At 36.7% G+C, this 22916-nt stretch overlaps 1 protein-coding gene and 1 pseudogene across 7 annotated transcripts in view; one reads left to right on the forward strand and one right to left on the reverse strand.

The window, feature by feature from the left end:
* The window catches only part of Nkain2 (sodium/potassium transporting ATPase interacting 2), a 1180756-nt gene that overhangs the window by 994074 nt on the left and 163766 nt on the right, over window positions 1–22916 (reverse strand). The gene's annotated exons all lie outside the window — the stretch shown is intronic.
* LOC101609527 lies at window positions 18025–18460 on the forward strand (annotated as a pseudogene).

The following is a 22916-nucleotide window of genomic DNA, read 5'->3' on the forward strand; positions in this document are numbered from 1 at the left end:
ACTATAGAACTAACTATACAAGCAGGGAAATCACACACACACACAAACACACACACATGTACATACATACATACATACATACATATATATATGCAAATGTATATATGGCACATTTATATACACAATAGTGACTGAAAGTACTTGTACTGAAGGCACATGTTCTCAGTTTATGAATTTGCACAACTCCTGACTGTAAATTTTGTTTTATCCATGTCTATAATATAAAAGAGGGTGGGCTGGGAAGATGGCTTAGCAGTTAAGGCATTTGCCTGGGAAGCCAAAGGACCAAGGTTCAATTCCCCAGGACCCACATAAGCTGGATGCACAAGGTGGCACATGTGTCTGTAGTTTGTTTACAGAGGCTGAAGGCCCTGGCACTTGCCCTCTCTCTCTCTCTCTCTCTCTCTCTCTCTCTCTCTCTCTCTCTCTCTCTCTCTTTCCCTCTTTCTCTCAAATAAATAAAATAAATAAATAAATGGGGAGAATAGTAACAGGAGAGACATATTTTGGGGAATAAATAGTTTCTATTTTCCCAACCACTGTATTTTATTTGAAAACTGAGTTACATAATGAGATAGAAAGTGTTTTAATAGTGCAATTAATACATTGTTCCTCCTTGCATGATGCTAACATGTTTTAAGAAACATAAAACCCCATTTTTTTAAATTTAATTTATTAGTTTTCATTTCAGTGAATACAGGCAGTTTGGTACCATTATTTAGGCTCATCTGTGATCTACCCCCTCCCATTAGACCCTCCTTGTTAATGAAAATGGGTCTTGCATTGTGGAGATAGCCCCCAGTTATTAGTATGATAAATGTCTCTGCAAATCATGACCCAACATGTAACTCTGACATTCTTTCCGGCCCCTCTTCCGCAAGATTTCCCTGAGCCATGTTGGGTTCATATAAAACCCCATTTCTGCTGGTGAACTCATTTCTTCTTTTCAAAATCAGCATGAATATACTCCTTTGGCAATTACAAGAGAAACTGAAGAAGTATCATGCTCAAGGACATTTAAAAATTATTTTTACAGTAACGACTTCCCAAAATAAGTGTTGCAAAGTGAGTTAAGTGGTTGCCAGTATTAACTTTGTTTTTCACTTTTCCTTTCTCCTATCTTCTTACAAGCAGGGAGCCACAGGTCACTGCCTCCCTGCCTTCAGAACCCACTTTGAGACACTAAGAGTTTCACAATGGCTTCATTCCCAAAATGCTGCTATGGAGAGCAGGGCTTTTGAGGCGACTTGGTCACATGGGTGGGGTCCTCATTAATGGGATCAGAGCCCTTACAAAACCAGCCTCAAGGAGCATTCTTGCTCCTTTGCCTTCTGACCTGTGAGGAGGAACCAAACCTTAGAGATACTAAAACGTTCCTCTAAAGGTTACTGACTGCTTCATGGGGATAAAGAAAATGGATGGATGAGTATATATTTCCATGTTCTATAAAATTGTTTCTTTATCTGATGACTCACAAGTTATTTTCTTCCTAATGAATCTTTCACACTTCAAAATCATAGATAAAGCAATAAATTGGTACCTTCCTCTTGGGCCCAGCATTTGAGCTATTGGAAAACAACCATCCAAACAACACTTCATTCTGCCTTTTCAGTGCCAGAGTTTGAAGGCATAGTTCCTATGGCTAGTAGAAGGTATACCAGCACTAAGAATTACTTCTGCCCCAGAAACTCAGACCATTATCATATCACTGTGATGTATATTACCTGCATATTTTCCTTCTACACAAGATAGCTAATCTACAAATTATGAGAGCAATATGTTCATATTAATTTTTTAATAACTATGATTTCAATTAAAAGAAGTACATGGTAAAAGTCAGAAGTTTAATATGAAAAAGTTTAAATTATATGTAACCACTTAAATGTATGTTATTTTACAAAATGAAGTTCTTTTAGTGGTGCATTACTTTAAACTAGCATCCAAAAGAACCAACCTCTCTAAGAATAAATTATAGATGCATGGCACTAGTCTAGAATAAATTCTATATGAATGATTATATAATAAGTTATAACAGAAAAAATATTATGCCTATTGTTTAAAGCAATTTATTACTACTTATATATACTTGTAAACACCTAAGATTTTAGGAAAATTAAGAGATGATATCATAGTTGACCTTTGAAATAAGTAGCTATACAATAACTTTTCATAAATTTTGAAAGTTGTTTAATGTATTTATTTTAAATATGACAGGAATTGAAAGCATACTACTTATTAAAAAGTATATATATATATATATGTATATATATATATATATGATCACTTAATTGCACTTATATGTCCAACATATTTTTATTGGATTCCTGTGATGTAACCTGCACTGATAGTTGGTAATGAAATATAAATTAAGTCTTAAAATTTTGTTAAAGAAGTAGCTTTCATGCAAGTCATTGTGAGCTAATTATAGCAATAATTTATTCCTGTTTCCTTACTGACTCTAGTTCTTTCTGCATAGCCCAAGGTGTGCTGAAGATGTCACCCCTCCAGCCTGAGCCTCCCACAGGATGCAACTATGCAACTGCCTGATTTACCAGCTTTTAAGCTGAATATTAGTGGCATGTTTCAAATGCTATTCTTTTTCCATCTATTAAAACATTTGTAGAACATGGAGTACTTCTAGTTTGGGCTTAACTTTTATGTGTAAAAAAATATAGTTGACTTCAAACAGACACTCAGAAAAATTTCAGGTGTTTTTATTTTCTTTCTACATTGTTTCATTTTGGAAAGATAAGAGTTTTGCTACAACACCTAGGCTGGTCTGAAAGCCTCCCATTCTCCTCCTCAGTACTGGAGTATCAGAGAGTAGATGTGCTCACTGTCAAGGCTGGCTTCACAGTAGTTTTGGAGGGACATTCATGTTTATTCTTTCCCACTGATTCTCAGAGAATAGCTCCATGCTTGTAAAGGATGAATAATAAATTCCATATTAGCTCTGATGTGTAGTCTTTTCTTTCTCTTGACTCCTCTTACCACTGTATGAAATTACTATTCCTAGGAAATTCTGGGAATCAATGAGTCACCACTGTAGGGAAGAGATGGCACAGGAGAGAGTTCCATATTTAAATTCATTCAGGCTGCTATCAAATACTACAGACTGGAAAGCTTACAATTAAAATCATGTTTCCAAAATTCTCATGCTGGAAATCAGAGACCATTGTGCTAGCAGGTCAGTTTCTGGTCAGCTCCATTCTCTGGCCTGGTAGATGGCACTTTCTTCCTACATGCTCACATGGTTCATGCCCTATACAGGCACACAGTGAGTGTGCTCTGTCTGGGTTATTTTTGTTGTTGTTGTTTTTCTACTTCATTGTTGCTAGTTCATTTGTTTTTTTTTTTTTTCTAAAAAAATGTACTCCTGGCTCCTCTGCCTTCCAAATATCTAAAACTACAGGTGAATGGCTTGACACCAATCTGGCCTTTCTGATATCAATTCCAGTACTATAATGTAAGGATCATATCTTTATTATCAAATTTATCCTGAATTATGTCCTTAAGGTTCTATCTCCACATATAGTCACATTGGAAATTAGTGATTTAACATATGAAGGAAACACAATTCATTCTCCCAAAATGGATGTTATCCAAAACAAAGTAAATCCACATAATAATAATAGTTATTATTTAGTTATAAATAATAGTAGAACAGAATACATATCTCAAGTTCTCTTCTGAATGCCTAGCATGTCATAGAAAAATATTTTTAGTTATTTATATGAGAGCAACAGAGACACAGAGAAAGAGGGAGAGAGAGAGAGAGAGAGAGAGAGAGTGAAAGAGAGAGAGAGAGAGAGAGAGAGAGAGAGAGAGAGAGAGAGAGAGAGAACACGCCAGGGCCTCCAGCCACTGCAAACGAACTCCAGATGCATGTGCCACCTTGTGAATCTGGCTTACATGGGTCCTTAAACTTCACAGGCAAGTGCTTAACTGCTAAACCATCTCTCCAGCCTCACAGAAAAACATGCACTCACATATTCAGTTTAAGCTAGATAGAGTCAGATCAAGAGAATATCCTCTATTATATTCATATGTCATTATATATATGTCACACATACACAAGCTATAGCATGCCCTTTAACCTTGAAAATGAAGAGCAAGAATCACTGAAAAAGGACACAATTAGGCAGCTGTTTGCTCTTCATCACAGCACATGCATATTCCTATAACCATTGCAGCTCACTTGAAAGTCAATCACTTTCCAACTCCCATGATGCTTTTGTTTTCAAATAGTCAAGTTTGGAAAATGAGACATGTGGCAACTACATCATGACTCCAGTAGGGAAGGTCTTCCTTTGTGGTATAGTCAGAACCACCAAGGCCAGGCTTGAATGATCAAGCTCATGGTAGGAGAGGTACCAAGCAATGGTTTCAACTGATGTTATGAGATGCCACTCTCTCTCTCTCATGGAAGGACGTCAAGAAAATGGAAACCAACTGATATGGGTAACATTGGTTATCAACTTGACAAGATCTGACATCAACTAGGAAACATACCGTGGTGAATGTTTGTGAAGAATATTGTAGACTGGGTTAAGTGAGGTGGGACAACTCACCTTAAATGTGAGTGGAACCATTCAATGGGAATCTTGGTCTGAATAAAAAGAATAACCAAGCTAAGCGCAAAAATTTGTCTCCTTCTCTACACCAGGTTGCAGATACAATGTGACCAATTGCCTCCTGCTTCTGAAAACATGATTTCCATGCTAGGTCTATACTTCCAAACTGTGAAAAATAATCTGCCCTTTCCTTTAAAAAATCTATTTATTGATGAGTTCTATAAATACAGACAATAAACTATGATATTTCCCTCTTACAACCTCCATTAAATCCCTTCTTTTTTCCAATCAGTCTCTATATTATCTTGATGTCATCATTTCATTTTCTCCTATTATGAAGATATTGTGTAGGTAGAGTCAGGCACTGTGAGGTCATTTTGTGTGTGGAAGACAACATTGTAAGTATTGTACTCTTCCTTTGACTTAAGTCTCTTTGGTCAGTTATACTGTCACAGCAACTAGAAAAGTGACTGGTACACCAATGCAGAAAGTTCTTGGTTTTGCCCAATAGTTTGGACTACAGAAATGACAGGTTTTTTTCTATAGTTGCAGCTTTTGTGTGTGCTCCATCAGTGTATTCTATTGGTGTGCTCTGTTAGTCTAATTTATTGATTATTGATTACTGCACTCTATTGGTGATCTCTGCAGTAAGCTCTGTCAGTGCCCTTTATCCATAACTCTGCCCATGAGCTCTATGGGTGTGTTATATCAGTATGCTTTAAGGATGTACTCAATTGGTGTGCTAGGTTAGTGTTCTCTATCTATTGGTGTGCTCCACCAATATGTTACATTAGCAGAACTCATTCTTTGTATCCAGCCGTGTTTCAGCCATCTTGCTTCAAGGTCCAGGTGACTTTCTTTTGTTAAATATCATCAATGACAGAATCATCAGACATAATTTGACAGCTCAATTTTCTTTAATAAATCATCTGAAAATGGAGAATAGACAAATTTCTTAAGGGAAACATGAAATTTCCACAGTGATAATTTCATTAACAAAGTGAGAATTTTGAAGCATCTTTAAAATCAGGCTTAAAGTACAGGGCTAGAGAGATGGCTTAGCATTTAAACACTTGTCTGTGAATCCTAAGGACCCCTGTTTGAGGCTTGATTCCCCAGGACCCATGTTAGCCAGATGCACAAGGGGGCGCACGCATGTGGAATTCATTTACAGGGGCTGGAGGCCCTGGAGTGCCCATTCTCTCTCTGTCTGTCTGCCTCTTTCTCTCTCTGTCACTCACAAATAAATAAAAGTGAACAACAAAAAATTTTTAAAAATCTATAAAAATATTAAAGTACAAATTTCACTTAAAGGGCATTCACCATAGCCTAGTGTGGTGGTGAACACCTTTAATACCAGTACTTTGGGAGCAGAGGTAGGAGGATCCTAAGAGCTGGAGGCCACCATGAGATTACACAGTGAATTCCACATGAGCCAGGGCTAAAGCAAGACTCTTTCTTGATAAATAAATAAATAAATACATACATAAAAGGTCACTTACCTCATCAGGCATATTGTAACATAGCACTTCTAAGAAATATATTGTCATTATATTTTACACAGTTGACATTTAAAGGAAAATACAGAAAGTAAATGTAATTTCAAATAAATTAGTTCATGTTCCACTTAAATGAAAGATGCCCATTCTTAAAATCACTACTTAAATGTAAGGTAATTTTTATGCTTTACTGTGCTCACTAAATTCCTCATTAACCTCCTAGAATACCACAGTGTCATTGTACAGTTGATAACACTTTTTTTCTATTATGCAAATAAGTCTATACAGGTGGTGACTGATTGTGAAATAACTGTTTCTAATTATATGTTATTCTCTAATTCCATAATAAAAATTGAAAGAACTTCTATTGAGATGGGGAAAACATGTGGTTTCCGGAAATGACATGGTTTCAGAAAAAGATGTTACAATAAATTACAGACTAATAATTTAAGGGTGAAATTGTATGAAGGCTCAGTCATCCAGTGTGGATTTCTACACAACTTATCCAATAAAAACCAGAGATAAACACTATAAATATAATTCAATCTAATTTAAATTATAAGCTGATTATAAGTTTCAATTTGAAAAAAAATTAACAAATCATCTCAGAAACTCAATTGTTAAGTATTAGTGTACTTGCAAAGAGAAATCATGGAAAGTTTGCTTGTTGAAACCCGAGGAGTAGGGGAAAGAAAAGAGTAAGGTGTCCAAATGAATCAATGTGTGTTGAGTCATAGTGGCCATCAAGTAGCACAGTGTGATTGCAAAACTCCCATCAGATTTGAGGAGTCACACCAGGGTGCAAAGAGCATATGTTTACAGTCACAAAATCATGGCTGATAGAGTTGAGGCTCACATCTAAAATTCAGGGGCTTACAGAAAAATTCAGCCTTACTCTGAATATTCTTTTTTAAACTTTATAGATTAAGATGTTGAGTTTTCCTCTATTTGAGTATGACCACACAGTATCAGATATAATAAAATGATTGATTAAAAATGTTCATATTCAATGGTACCAAAAAATTCTACATCGTATAAGGCAGACCAAATGGGTGAATCTTCACCAGGCCCTTAGAGGGAACACCTGAGCCACAAGACACTGGAGAGGGTATGATGAAGACTGACCTTAATTTTCTACAACTTATCTCTCTCTGTCTCTCTGTCTCTCTCTCTCTCTTCTCTCTAACTTGTTTATATTAGTTATCTTTTTCTTTCTTTTCTTAGTGGGAACTGACCTGTAACTCCCAGTACCAGCAGGTGGCTATCATCCAAAATGAGCTTTTGATCAGAGAGACCTACAAGGTTTCCTAAAAGAAAGGCAGATTTCTGTCTGAGTACTTGATAACCCACCAAAGCTTAGTGGTAAGACCCTACTGCTGAAGACACCCTTATGTGGTTGACACTTAAAATAGCATGGCTGGAAGCTAGAAGAGAGTCAGTCCCTAGACAGTCAGTTCATGAGTGCCAGAAGGTGCTACATGGGCGACTGGGGGAAAGTGACCAATATCTATCCAAGCAACTCATGGTCTAACCTACCTAGCAGCAAATAACCTGTGATGATGCCCACACAAGTGCAATAGTGGCACACAGCCATGGTGGGGAACCAACTGCTCTTGATTTGGCTAACTGATCCCCTCAGTGGTAGGAGACCCATAGCTGGAGCTGGGAAACAAGTCAGAACCATATCCAAACATAAGCACACTCCCCAATATCAAGCTACCATCCACTGTGGGCTATAAGAGGGCCTATACATATTAAATTCTCTATAAAAAAATAAGGGTTATCTCATTTGTCTGGTGATAAATTACTCTCTGTTGGAGAATCTGCTTCTCTTTTTCAGATAGATGTAGATCCCAAGGAGAGAGCCACCCCATCATACCTCAGAAAAGCCCCGGCTGAAACTAAGAATAATTGGCAAAACAAGCAAGGGTGCTGTTTTTTTGGTGAACCAGGTACCAGCACAAGGGTGAAGGAGATCAACACAGAGAAAAATCAACTCCTACCAAATCAGAGATCCAGAGACCCAGAGGCCCCCAACACCAAATCACTGAAGCAGACCAAAAATGAACCCAACATGGCTCAGGGAAATTTTGTGGAAGAGGGGGTGGAAAGAATGTCAGAGCCACATGTCTGGTCATGATATACAGAGACATTTATCCTACCCATAACTGTGGGCTAACTCCAGAATGCATGACCCATATACCTCAACAAAGAGGGGCCAAGGGGAGGAGGTAGGTCAAGGATGAGCCTAATAATGGTACCAAACTGACTGTATTTTCTGAGTACAAAACTAATTAATTAAAAAAATAAAAATAAACCAAATGAATAAATAAATGGAATGAAAATGTCCATATTGAAATTAGATATAATATCTTTTTTTTTTAATTTATTTATTTGAGAGCGACAGACACAGGGAGAAAGACAGATAGAGGAAGAGAGAGAATGGGCGCGCCAGGGCTTCCAGCCTCTGCAAACGAACTCCAGACGCGTGCGCCCCCTTGTGCATCTGGCTAACGTGGGACCTGGGGAACCGAGCCTTGAACCGGGGTCCTTAGACTTCACAGGCAAGCGCTTAACCGCTAAGCCATCTCTCCAGCCCTAAATATAATATCTTTATCAAAATACTTGCTTTTTTTTCATTTCTTCATTTTCTCATACATTGAAAGCCTTAACGTTAGAAATGTCTGCACCAATTTTGATGTCTGAATGGCCCTGGCAAACCCAGAAAGAGAGAACTCTGGATACATACTATACATATCAATACTGTATTATGTTTTATTGAATCCAATAAACTTTATAGAAACTAGATTTATCCCATAGGATTGCTGAGCAGACAACTGGAAAAAAAATCCCTTTGGAATCAATTAGCGCCTGCAAATATTTACCTCTTAATTCATTCAATCATATTTGATAACTAAATACTTAAGCTCAATGAGGACCAACAACACAGCCCTGTGAACAGAATTCAGGTTTGTGTTTGCTTTTGGATTTCCAAAGCTATTACAACATCACTAAACATTTGATAAATAAATGGAAATGGTGCTATTAAGTAGAAACCTTCTAACCCCACGAAGCATCTCCAAGTTTCCAGTAGTTCATTTGAATAATGACGATGATGGAACAACCAAGGTATTGAGTGAGCATTCATTGAAGTAATTCACAGTGAAGCAGAGATAACTACTGGCTCCTTTCACAAGAAAGGACAAGTGGAATGTGCCTACTGGGAGCTGGATGTGCCATGCATTTATCTCCTAAAATCTTCCCAACAATCTAGTGCTGTTGGAATCAGTTTTATTTTTATTTTTTTCACTTTTATTTTAATAAACTGGAAGTCTAACAGAGGATGAGTTTAAGAAGAGAGTCAAGAACAGATCCCAAGACTCCCGCTTGCAACACATGTCCCTTTTCCCCAGAGAGACAAAATAGCAATCAGCTCCAGGATACTACTAGAGTTTTGATGGCAATTGTGTTACATATTTGTATTGAATTTTTGCCTGGAGGACTCAGATAGTAATAGAAGACAAAGAAAAAACATTGATTTACTATTTTAAGATGAAATCAAGCTGCATATATCTGTCCCAATTGAAAAGTATTTGATTAATAACCATATTTACTAGGTGAAAAGCATCTTTAAAAGATCTAGATATTTAGGGCCAAGCATGCTAATTATAGCTTAAAGGTGACCATAAGTTCTTCTATAAACCCAGTGACTGTTAACATATTATAATAGTTTGTCAATGTATTTCTTCACAACCCTTTAATAGAAACATGTAATTATTAAACTGTAAAAGTAAATTAAATCAAATACACTGTAAATTTGATCACTATATGTTCTGTAGCACGCATGGGATTGAATCATGTATTCTACATTGGTTGCTTTAAGGGAGAAAAAATAGCTTAGAGCACAGCAGCTAAAACTCAACAGTGGTTTAATAAGAGTACTTGACTCAATTATTACATAAATAAGCACTCCTACAGGAATAAAGTCAGTTGTGCATACAAAGAAATCTTAAACAATAAGTGAGACCTTAAGCAGATGTCAGCTATATTGAAACTATAGAGAAAGTTTGTGAATTTAAATCATGACTCACAGGAGTGCATTTAAGGAGCCAGTCTTCCTCCACGATGACAAATCAGACCTTAAAATTGCCTTTATAGGCATGCCACCCTAGAGCTATGCAAGACCCTGAGTTGTCCTTCAGCTACAGCCAACAAAAATATCTGCAATAAGTACTGCTTACATTCTACCTGCAGCATCATCTTAATGAAGGTAAATAAGGCATTCATGCAGGAAATTAACACATGGCAGAAAATAATAGTGAGCTCCAGGGTGAAATGCAGTCTCTGTCAAAGTAAAAAAAAAAAAAAAAAAAAATCAATGAATATAACTCAGAATATAAAGCCCCAACAGTAGCTCCTTATACATTTCCAACTTTATTCCATGGAGAATCTTTTTTTAAAAATTGTATTTTAATCTGATTTTGATTTTATGGTACACTTGTATATTGTCTTCATTGCTGGATGAATTTGCAGAAAAACTATCTATCTCATAGGCTTTTATTTTGTTATTAAATCTCATTAATATGATGTCATTTTCTGTTAATATTAGTCATTATTTTGTTGTTTCCTAGTTCTCTAATTTAGAATATAAATGAATATTCTCTTCCAAAATGCTCAATTTTCATTCCATCTTATAAGTGGAAAATAATATTCCCTGTGCTTATCAGCAACAAATTCCAGAGTATGAGACTATTGAGACAACTGTCCTAAGTAATCAGCAACAAATGTAAAACCCAAGGGGATAAAATTTTATACACATGAGTAAAATGATGTTAATGAAAGTCAGTGAGCTTTGTCTTGTTCTCCTGCATTGGGGCAGGTGTGCCAAGCATAGAATAAAATGAAATGAAAGTTGAAGCTGAGTGGGCAAACTCTACAGAGAGGGGTTTGGTGAAAGAAGTCGTAGACAGCAATTCTTCATTGGCAAAGATGAATTAACTAATGACACAAATCTAAGAAAATCACAAGGGGAGTTATCATAATATATCTTTTATCCAGACTTTGTTCTGAACTCTGAACCACAGTAAATAGTGCCCAGAGATGGTCCCAGATATCATGCCATGACAGGTCAATGGATTGAGGCTGCTGTGCTTTCAAAGGCATTAGATGCACCAAAATGCATCAAATATGTGTGCTGCTGTCCTGTGATGACACCCATGTCTAAGATAACTTTATCCATATGTTCACACTGGGCACAGCTTTTGTGACTGTTTGTGTGCATCAATGTTTTTGTATGATTTCTGGCAGTGGTGGTGAGCCTGGAATCCTAAACTGGAACTTGTGGTTCATCGGTACCAGATGGGTAACATTTTAGGCCAAACATCTGCAGATTAATTCTGAGTTGAATATTATGTCTGTCTTTCACCTTTGTCTGTGTCTTACTATGCCACTTCTTTTGAGTTCTAGACTTGTAACACCTGATAGATATTGGCATGACCTGTGACCTGGTAGCAGGTTTTACATAGTCAGGGAAAGAGTTTCCAGCAGCTCAGGACACAGGATGCCTCTGACACTACAAAGCTACCCCTGACCTCACTAGAGTGTAGAAGACAGGCTGGAAGGATATGTGCTTGAAGAAAACCCAGCAGAAACTTTGACTGCAGTTTGACTTGAGCAATGGGAAGAAGCCATGGAAACTGAATGCACCTTGAAGGAACTCAACCAGAGTTTTTTAACTGGACAGCCTGATCTGAAAGTGGGTGATAAAAACTGTCTTGAAATTAAAACATTTCTTTCATTAAATAATACAGTAGCCACATATCATTTGTAGTAAACCACTGGCCATACAATTTTTACTTTGTTTATAATGTATATGTGTGTACTGTATAATGTTATCCATGGGACATATTTTAAAATAGATGAAAGCCTAGGCTGAGCAGTTAGCATTTAGCTTAGTTAGCATTTGCATTTTTTGGAATGTATTCTTCACAGTAAATGGGCTATGAGGATATGGACATGGGGCCAATGGTGCTACAAATCTCACCTTGAGGCCTATGCAGGGTGAAAACTTCTTGGCCGCTGTATATAGATATATGACATAACTGCTGAACAATGGAAGCTTTGTGCTAATATGACACTGAGCTGCTCAGCTGTATTTATCTTGGACTCTAACTCAGTCTATACTCCATGACTTCATAGGGAATGGAGGTTTATCTAAAAGCCAAACCCTCATGGTCAGAACCTTTACATTCTGCCTAGATTCTTCCTGAAGGCTCTCTTCATTCCCTAGGTCTCTACTGATACTTCCAGTCTTCACTGGGGATTTGCTCAGAGAACAAACTACAGCTGTGATACCTACCTGATACTTTAGAATGATTGTCTGTTTTTTTCTTTTTTTTTTTTTTTTTTTTTTTTTTTGAGGTAGGGTCTCACTCTAGGTCAGGCTGATGTGGAATTTACTATGTAGTGTCAGGGTGGCCTTGAACTCATGGTGATCTTCCTACTTCTGGCTCCCAAGTGCTGGGATTAAAGCCATGCACCACCACGCCCAGTGATTGCCTAACTTTTAATGCTTCTTTTACCTTATCTTAGCCACTAAATTTCATTTCTTTGCAGACCAGTTTGAACTTTACTAATTTTTGAATATTCAAAGCAATATTAATGAATTTTCCTCTAAGGACAAGTTCTCAATACTGATCTCTCTTGCATAACAATATCCACTGTTCACAAATGTACATTTCCTAAGTCCATACTAGCCAGCAAAGTCTGAGTTAATCAAAGTTTTCTCAAGATTCTGTATTTGGGATGTAATATTGGTGAATGCCGGTCATTCTCCCTATCTTCATTAGAAAAGAAACTATTTTTTTAAGAACATCACTGTAAATGTGTTGTGCTTGCATAGCAAATACAAATTGTTCTATCTCTGGTCACCTGAATAGGGAATTATAAGGATAATTGCAGTGAATACAAATTGATTTAAAAAAAAAAACTGCTAAGATACTAGACTAATGGCTGAGTTGTTTTCTTGGCATTTATACTTTGAAACTCTTTTCTTCTTTAAAAAAATTAACAAACACGCAAAAACAATATACTTATGGGATGGCATGCTGCTCTTTTCTTTTTGTCTTTTCATTTTGTGTTAAAAAGTAAGCTTAATAGTCAGGCATGGTGGCACATGCCTTTAATACCAGCACTTAGAGGCAGAGATAGGAGGATAGCTGTGAGACTGAGGTTACCCTGAGACTACATAGTGAATTCCAGATCAGCCTGAGCCAGAGTGAGACCCTACCTTGGAAAATTAAAAAAAAAAAAAAAAAAAAAAAAAAAAAGGAAGCTTATTCAAATCTAAGCCATATAATTTGAGTAAGAAATGCTTTTGATAATAAATGTTAGCTAAGATAGCTAATACTAACTTAAACAGAGGTTATTATTATTATTATTATCATTATTATCATTATTTTACCAAAGGACACTGGACAAACGTAGATGGACTGTTTGCTGTTACTCGTTCAGTAACTTAGACATCACATGGGCTGAGATTTCTAATACTCTTTTCATCTTTCCTTGTGCTTATTCTCCCATGAATGTATGTGCATCAGACTTATGTATAATGTACAATGAACAAAGTTTCTGAAAGGACAATCCTAGCTATATAAACTGCATTCTCCAGGAAAACAAACACTTAAAAACTTAATTTTTGAAGCTGCAAAGAAAGCTCATAAAGTAAAAAAAAGGATTCTCAAAAGTCACTAAAATGAATAAGTCATTGCTTGTGCTAGGCATACTGACCCCCAGGACAAATGGACCTGTCCTAGGGATGAGGCAGAGGTTCGGCAGATGAATGTTGAGGCAAGGGAGGGTCACTAAACCCTTGAGGTCCTAGTAGCTAGAAAGCCAGTGAGTCAAAGAAGTGTCAATACTTACTGTCTTTTGAATAAATATTTGAACTTTCATGTGAAATTTAATATATATAAATAAACATTTTTACCCTTAGTTGCTATCTATGCAATTTTCAAGAAATATCATCATTAATTCCACATGCAGTGGCATATCTTTCTTTCAGTTCCATAAACTAGAAGAACAAAGAAGCTGATCATGCAGAGTCTAAATTTCAAGTTTTAAAAGGAAGTGATCAAATTAAATTGGAAGTTTAAATGAAGTATTGCTTTAGTTGGCATTGCAATGACTGAGTTCTACTTCAAATTTAGTCAAAAAAAATCCTGTAACAGTAAAACCTTGTCTAGAAATAATGGCAGTTCCCACAAGAGCTCATCTGGATTTAATGAACTGATTCTAATGCACAGTGTGACTTCAGCTCTCTAGAGTAGATTAAGAGGTGATTCTGAGTTATGAGACACAGACTTCCCTGGAAGGCTTCACTCCATCCCTCCTTTCTTCCTCCCTCTTCTTTTTGAGGACTGGATCTTGCTACATAGCCCTGGCTGGCCTGATACTTCCTGGGAAGGCAAGGGTGGCTTCCATGTCTCTGCAATTCTCCTACCTCAGCCTCTAGCGTTCTTGCGTTATACACACAGCTTAGTAGGATCTTCTCTATTATTTTCTTGGAAACAATTGGGCTTCAATTTTTCTCTATCTCCATACTGAGTAACAATACTCAATACTCACATTCCCTGAAGAGGTTTATATTTCAGAATGCTGGGGCAGTTCAGACACATTTATTCCCATGCAATTGAAGATGGTGTTCTATAATATTAACTCAATTTTTTACCTCTATCTTTTGCTGACTGTCTCAGAGATCCTTAAATTGTATCTGTAATTTAGAGAGATACGAAAATAACAATAGTTCACTATAATCAGGCCTAACTCCAGAGTTCTTAATTAATTCCTGCCAATTAATCAATATGCTCCACTGTAAAATACATCTCCATTCAAGCAGGTACTATGCTATTGTTACATGATTGTAAAATACATCTCCACTCAAACAGGTACTATGCTATCTTTATGTGACTGTAAAATATATCTCCATTCAAACAGCTACTATGCTATCTTTATGTGATTTATGCCTTGTTTTGTCTTCTTTAAGTGGTGATATGTTGCAGATATAAAACTTAGGTTTTTCTCTCTGTCAGCATTGCTATTTAGGACTCTTCTTCCAGTGGCATCTTTTCCTCACCATTGCAGAGATTTTGATGTGAAAGTTTGTTTTCTTTTAGTTTTCTGTTCTTAAAATATTTCATTCATTTGTTTTCTTCCTCATCTCAATATATAAAAGAAATTATAGGGGTAATTAATGTTTTCCTACTTTTTTTCTCGTTTATGCAGAATTGTCATTTGATTATCAAATCTATCCAGGATCTGCACTTTGAGCCACTTCTGCAACTGCTCTCTTCTTTTCTCCAATGATGCTTTTCTTTGGAAATGCTGTTTTCCTGTGTGTACGCTGAACAATGCTCAGAATGTATCTTCAAAATAAATTCAGTTTCCATTTCTGTCTTCCAAGCCAACATGAAGAGACATTGCATTGAGTGGTTGAGCATCAGAGTGTTTTGGTGCTGGCATGCGTTGTGAAAATTGATGCAGTCACAGCTTTGTTAGTTTGGCTGTCACTGTTACACTAGGCTTTCCAGACATTCCAGGGCAGAAATGTCATAAAATTTCATTGTAAGGACATACTTTAAAATTCATTCTTTTTTTCTCACATGGTCTATTTTTCTCCTTCAAGAAAGGATAATCAAAAAAATGTCACCATGGCAAGCATGGCTGCACAAATAAAAAGCACAAAAGACTCCTTATCATGTTTTGAATGATACATACATGTTTTGAATGGTAAAACATACAAGGCTATTCAATTAACATTTCATATTCCAGCGATGAAAGAATTAGTGCTCAGATGATCTGCATATATGAGGAAATGAGGTTATGTTACTAAATAAATGAAGACTTTCACTTATTATTTTGAACTTTGGTTTTGTATTGGAATGTAGCTATACTTTAAAAAGTATTTAATAACACATATTTCTATTAGCAGTAAGCTTTGACATAATCTACTCTGATGTTTACCACATTCATATAGCAACACATTTGGAGCTCAAAAAGGGGTTTATCTATATAGACTAAATTATCAAAATAGATGATGACTATAATTTATTATAAAAATATCATACACCTCTATGGTGTGTGTGTGTGTGTGTGTTTGTGTGTGTGTGTGTGTGTGTATGTGTGCTGGATGAAGAACACAGGTACTATTCAATGTCATGTTATAAAATAATGGTTTAGTTGTAATTGTAGAGATTGTAAGCCAACTACAAGAATTCAGACATTGAATTTCACACTCCCCTAGTATAGTCACTACTACCTAAGAATCGCCTATAGTGCCACTTATTATAACCAACACAAAAACAAACAAACAAACAAAAAGGACAAAAACAGTAAAATGATGTCTCAGTTATGTCTCCTTTTTTTTCTTCTTTCTGGTCCCAAACCAAGTTTGCACTTAGTAGTGTAATAGTTACCTTTTGATTCATTGAAATGTGCTTCTTAAAATTCTTGTGAAATCCTGTCTTTTAGAAAAACTGCTCAAATATCATTCAGAAGTAGGCAAAAAAAAAGCCATTGTTGAAAATCAACTGAACAATTCTTGCAAAGATTCTGACAGCACAGCTCCAGATTCACATTTCAGATGTGCTTCACTAATTTTATTGAATTTCAAAAAATTAATTAATTGAAAAGTCACTGTTATAGTGAATGGCAAAAGTAACCAGACTGGAAATCCCTTTTTAAAATGTACTGTAGTCCAGTCAAATGCAGAAATAAAAGCCATCTTATTTTACAAGTTATTCCTTTTAACATTTCCAAGCATTAATGGTAATTTTTAAACCTAAACATGACCATGTTAAGTCTCAGTGGAAGACCAGGCGCTTGCTCAAGAAACCCAGAGTCCACTAAGAAAGTAAGAACATGTTCATAAGTGGATAAGTAATGGTCCACTGTAGAATACTGCACATAAAGTAAATGGTCTAGAACATAAGACCTATAAAAGGAGAGAGAGAGAAGGAGGCTTACACCTTTGGCGTAGTGGAAGGAGGTTTAATGGAGGAGTGGGGCTTTGACAGGTTTGACAAAAATGAAGGCAAAATTCCTATAAGTCAAAAGGAGAGAAGGGATATTCAAATTGGGGACAACACCAGGTAGACCAAATCACATCTATTACCAGAGAATCAAATATTCTTACTTACTCATAGACAAAGGTGCAAAGAGGAAATAAGTGTGATAAAATTAAGTGAGCAGTCAAAGAAATGATTTTAACAATCTTCCATTACTAGTATAAATGATTTATAAACATTGGCATAGGATCACAAAGCCACAGGAGAGATGTTTGTTGGGATAGTGGTTGTTGATTTCACCTACATACATTTAGGGCTGGTGACTTAGATTCTGATTAAAGACTGGGAAGGAGACCTTTTTTCAATACACAACGACGAGGAGAAGAGAGAGAACCTCATGGGCAACAGACCAGGCAGTCCCACAAGGGCCCATGTTTATAGACTCAGTTGTTGCCTTCATGTCATTGCTGATAATTTTACCAGAAATGTATTTTTTGCATTTCTTTACTGCCTCATGAGCATACAACTTAAGTGGATATGAAAAGTGTAGGAGTTCAACGAGGCAGAAGGGAGCCGAAGGTGAAGAGACTACTACCGAGGACTGAGGAACTAGGGGTGCTGACAACTCCTCAGATGTTGACTTTCTTCTGGAATTAAGATATGCATATAAGTCAGAGGTAAAGCACTGGCATTTAAAATGGCAAAAATGACCAACTTTCTGTCATATTCTTTATTTCCCATGACTTCTCTATATGACCATTGATTCAGCCAGAAAATGACAAAGAGAAGGCAAAAGGGTGGTGTAACTGCAGTCCCTTGACTCTCTGCTACCCTTACTCCTGCAGGAAGGGGTTGACCATGATGACGGAATCAAAATGTCAGTCAAGTCCGCCATCTTGGCCCCCGTGCAGGCCTGCTGGGAACAGGACTTCTAAAAGGCATAAATATGTCTGGGAGACTCTGGTGCAAGGCCATTTTTGCTGGCTATAAGCGGCGTCTCCGGAACCAAAGAGAGCACACAGCGCTTCTTAAAATTGAAGGTGTTTATGCCCGACATGAAACTGAATTCTACCTGGGCAAGTGATGTGCTTATGTGTACAAAGCAAAAAACAATACAGTGACTCCTGGTGGCAAACCTAATAAAACAAGAGTCATCTAGGGAAAGGTAACTCGAGCCCATGGAAACAGTGGCATGGTACCAGCCAAATTCCGAAGCAACCTTCCTGCCAAGGCCATTGGACACAGAATACGTGTGATGCTGTACCCTTCAAGGATTTAAGAAAAGTCAATAAATAAAAGTGTATTTGTGCTCTTGTGTTTCTAAGTGCCTTTAAAAACTTTATGTCATTGGGCTGGAGAGATGGCACAGCAGTAAGGCCCTTGCCTGCCAAGCCTGAAGGCATGGGTTCAGTTTCCCAGTACCCAAGTAAAGCCAGTTACACAAAGTATCCCGTGCCTCTGGAGTTTGTTTGCAGGAGTTGGAGACCCCAGCACGCCTGTTCGCAAAAAAAAGAGAAAAACTTTGTTCTAAATTAAATTGCTGTGTGCTTAAAAGGTTGGATGTCTAGCATGTTCAGAATACAAGGCAGTCAGATGTATGCAGTGGATAGTATAGGGCAGTTGCATAAATTTAGGACATAACTGATTGTAGCATGTCCTAAATGCTTGGGTCATATTCGTAGTGACAAGCTTTAGAGAAAGTGATAGTTCCATACTGTAAGGTTCATGAACAACCAAAGACCACACACAACCATTCTGAGACAGGAAAATAGCTACTTATTAGGGCTTGAGTTGTTGGGCTGTCTCACAAGAGGAGAGTAGCTGGCATTAAGACTAGATAGTTTGGAGCCAGGCATGGGTGGTGCATGCAAGCCTTTAATCCCAGCACTCAGGAGGCAGAGATAGGATCTCCATGAATTCCAGGTCATCCTGGGCTAGAGTGAGAACCCACCTGGAAAAAAAAAACAAAAAACAAAAAAAAAGACTATATAGTTTGTGTTTTTATAGAGCTCCCCCCCCCCTTTTTTTTTGGAGTGGGTACAGAGAACATAGGAATTCAAGGGAGAGCAGGGAACAAGCTGAGGTGGTATCAGAGAACGGATTGCCATCACAAGAGGAGCAAGGTTGTGTGGTAGGAAAACTACCCAGGGGATTGTTAGGTCAAGAGAGTAAGGGCTATCAATCACATTGCTGCTGCTCTTCATCTCAGCTCCATCCTGGGAATTTTGTCCTATGTAACAAACACTAAGCATGAAATCACTTGAGACTGGGACTAAACACTGCATGGTGTGCCTTGGGTTTGCTCTCCACTACCTGGGTAGAAACTTGTCACGCTCTTGCTCACACATGCTTGTTCAGTATAGATTAGTTGGATTAAACTGGAATTAGTTTCATGTTCCTTTCAGCTCACTCACTCTTGGGTGATATGTTTTGGGTCTGATTGAAACAGCCATTTCTGTATATATTCTAGTAAACTCAAGCTAGTACAGTTCCACCTCAGGGAAAACTGTTCCATCAGGTAGCTTTCCTAGGGTTGGTTTCATTGCATTGTAATGCAGCCTAACTTACTTGCAAAGGAAAGCAAGCACGGTTTCAATATAATTGAAATCTTGACTAGCATGCTAGGAATGTATTCTGGGGGAGAGCTGTAAAGTTGACATTCTGGAAATAAACTTGGATATACACTAAAAAAAAAAAAAAAGTCAGTCGACAGGTGAGAGAGTTGTGTGCAGTGTCTTAGATATTCTGCTAAGAACATGTATGCATATGTGAGCTACAAAATAAACACTGCTTTATAAGAGTATTTATGTACAAGTTAAATGATTTTACATCCACCTATAAAATAGCCACTATAACAAAAAAATAGTAAAACCTATGCTAATAACTAAAATTTAACTTTGTATTAACTTACATATTAAACAATAAAAAGAAAAGTAAAAAGTTGAGTTGGAAGAAAAAAACATGGAAGAACAGAAAAAGTTTTGATAAGTGAATTCCTTTAAATGCACTGAATTTTTTTAAAACAATTTTTGACAAGGAGCCTTGTACTTTTTCTTTGCACTGACCTTGAAAATTAGGCTCATTGACCCCACAGGAATGCCTGGGATGATAGAGGCTGAAAACTGCTAGTGCACATGATAGCAAAGTATCTGAGGAGGAATAACAACCTGTTTGCTTCATCATGCCCTGAAGTAAATGAATGGGGTGTGGGACCTATTAGAGATATTTGCTAGGGAATAATAAGAACCAAAGGTCTTGAGTAAATTAGTACCAACAGAAGAGAAAGGAAAGGAAACAATTGAAGGAAAAAGAAACCTAAATGCAGTTGACTCAAAATGGGAAGTAAAAGAATGGGAGACATTGAGAAATGACTTCAAACACTGAAAATTCAATGAATGGCTGAAATTCTTTCAGAAGGAAGAGAGTCAAAAGACTCAGGTGGGCATGGTGGTGCACACCTTTAATTGTAGCACTTGGAAGGTGGGGAAAGAAGGACTTCTGTGAGTTTGAGGCCAGCCTTAGACTGCATGAATTCTGAATTAGTTGGGACTAGAGTAAGACCCTATGCTGAAAAGCAAACCAAACAAAAATGTCTTTTTCCCCTCAGGTTGATTCTTAAATGGAAGGCAGAGAAAAGCAGATTTTTTTCCCAAGCCTGTTGGACAGTATGTTGGAATAGAAACGAAATCTGAATACTGTCATGGGTATAGAGGTTTTATGCAGAACTAAAGAATAACTTAAAGGAATGATAACAATAGTACATTAAAACAATTCACTAAATCTAAGGCTTAGCTTCCACTTTCTACAACTCAGGAAGCAAAAGAAAAAAGAGAAAACAATGTTTGGGAGAACACTAGAGATGGAGAAGCCATAGATGGAGGTGAGGCATCTGCATACAGGGGAAACCAGTTAGATAGGAATGCATTTGCTAATAATTGTCAACACTGTGGAATGTCACAGTGGAAATAATAAAAAGTTTTGAATTTTAAGATATACATTCCTAAGTGAACATAGAAGAATCAATTTCAGTAGAGCGGCTTGTCAGAAATGGTCAATCTGAAGAGAATTTAAAGAATAAGTGTGCAGAAATAAAATGGAGGTTACAAGTGTATAACTTATTTTTAAGATGTATGTTGGGAAGTTAAGTGGAAGAGAGATGAGCAAGGCTTATGGATGGACAAAAGGAATGAAATTTAAGGTAAATGTTCCATATATATATTTTTTTTGAATTAATATTTCATATTATTTTATACATTATCTAGTCTTTAACTATTCAAGCAGTGTTTAGATGAATGAATATAAGGAAGAATAAAATTTAAAAACTGGTGAAACATAAGGAAATGTATCTCCTTCTTATCCAGGTGCACATGCCTGTTGGGTGCCAGCTACTCTAGGAAAACCAGAGTAAACAAGCACTACTGCTCCCTAGGTCAGCATGTGGGCTGGGTGATATTCCTTATCCACTGACAGCTAGTGTCAAGAGAATCTAGTAAGTAAATAAAGAAATAAATAAGTCAACTTTTACTTTTTCCATTTAATACCACCAAATACTATCATATATTTCAATGGTGTATAGAGTGAGAAATGGATGAACTGATGAGGTTACCCAGAGGCAATATTAGGGAAGAAACAGAATTGAAAATTGAAGTAAAGGTTCATCTTCACTGAGAACAGAGCTGTTTATATAAATAAGATTAGCAAATGACATGGACTAGTTCAAATGAAGAAACTCAAGGCAGAAAGCTCTGATGACCTCAGTAAGTTAAGAAGAAATGATCCCAATAGATAAGAAAGGAGGAATCTTCTGTGAAAAATCACTGGAAAGAAAGATTAATGGGACTTCTGACTGGCTACATGCATTGGTACACTCTCTTCAGTAAAATTCCCTTTCTTTATGACTCACTGAAATATAATTAAAGCCCATAATACCAAAGATCTTGAATTTCTCTTCTCTTGAAATCATCCCAAATTGTGACTATCCACAATAGACAATCTCTCCTTCCTTTTTCCATTTCCTATAGATCTCTCCACATGGCATTGTATCCTTTTGTGCTCAGAATTCTAGGTTTTGGTTTTTTTTTTTTTTCCAGATATCTTTATGTCTGGCTCCAGACTCTTCACAACAGGGAAGCCCAATTCATACTTAATTTTTGCTGTTCATGTGTCTATAAGGAGTCTTTCAATAAATGTTTCATGATTTGTTAATGAGGAGGAATGCATATTACAAAGAGAAGACCCAATTTTCCTACTGTAGGTTATTTATCAACCTAAATTAAATGTTGACTATATGACTGGTGCAAAAACTAGCATGATTACAGTAATGTTTGTAAAATTTAAAATACATACGTTTGAACTAAAGTGACTTTTGTATCATTGGTCTCTGAGAATTGAAAACATTATTTTAAGATATATTTTAGACTATTCAGTAGATAGTTTTACCAAAGAAAAGCTTTAGGGTATATTCTATACCTAATGCTACTATTAGTTCTAGAAAGCAGAAAAAATATGAAAAACAGATTAAATAACTCTGAAATATTGATAATTCAACCTAAAATATATTCTCACTCTGTCTATACTTAAGAAAATTTTGAACAAAATGATTGTACACATTAATATCCTGCCCAAACTGACCTGTAACTCTCAGGACCAGCAGGTGGCTATCATCCACAATAAGCTTTTGATCAGAGAGACCTACAAGGTTTACGAAAAGACAGGCAGATTTCTGTCAGAGTACTTGATGACCCACCAAAGGTGAGTGATAAGACCCTACTGCTTAAGAT

The sequence above is a fragment of the Jaculus jaculus genome, chromosome 9 (assembly GCF_020740685.1).
Source record: "Jaculus jaculus isolate mJacJac1 chromosome 9, mJacJac1.mat.Y.cur, whole genome shotgun sequence".
Classification (NCBI taxonomy): Eukaryota; Metazoa; Chordata; class Mammalia; order Rodentia; family Dipodidae; genus Jaculus; species Jaculus jaculus.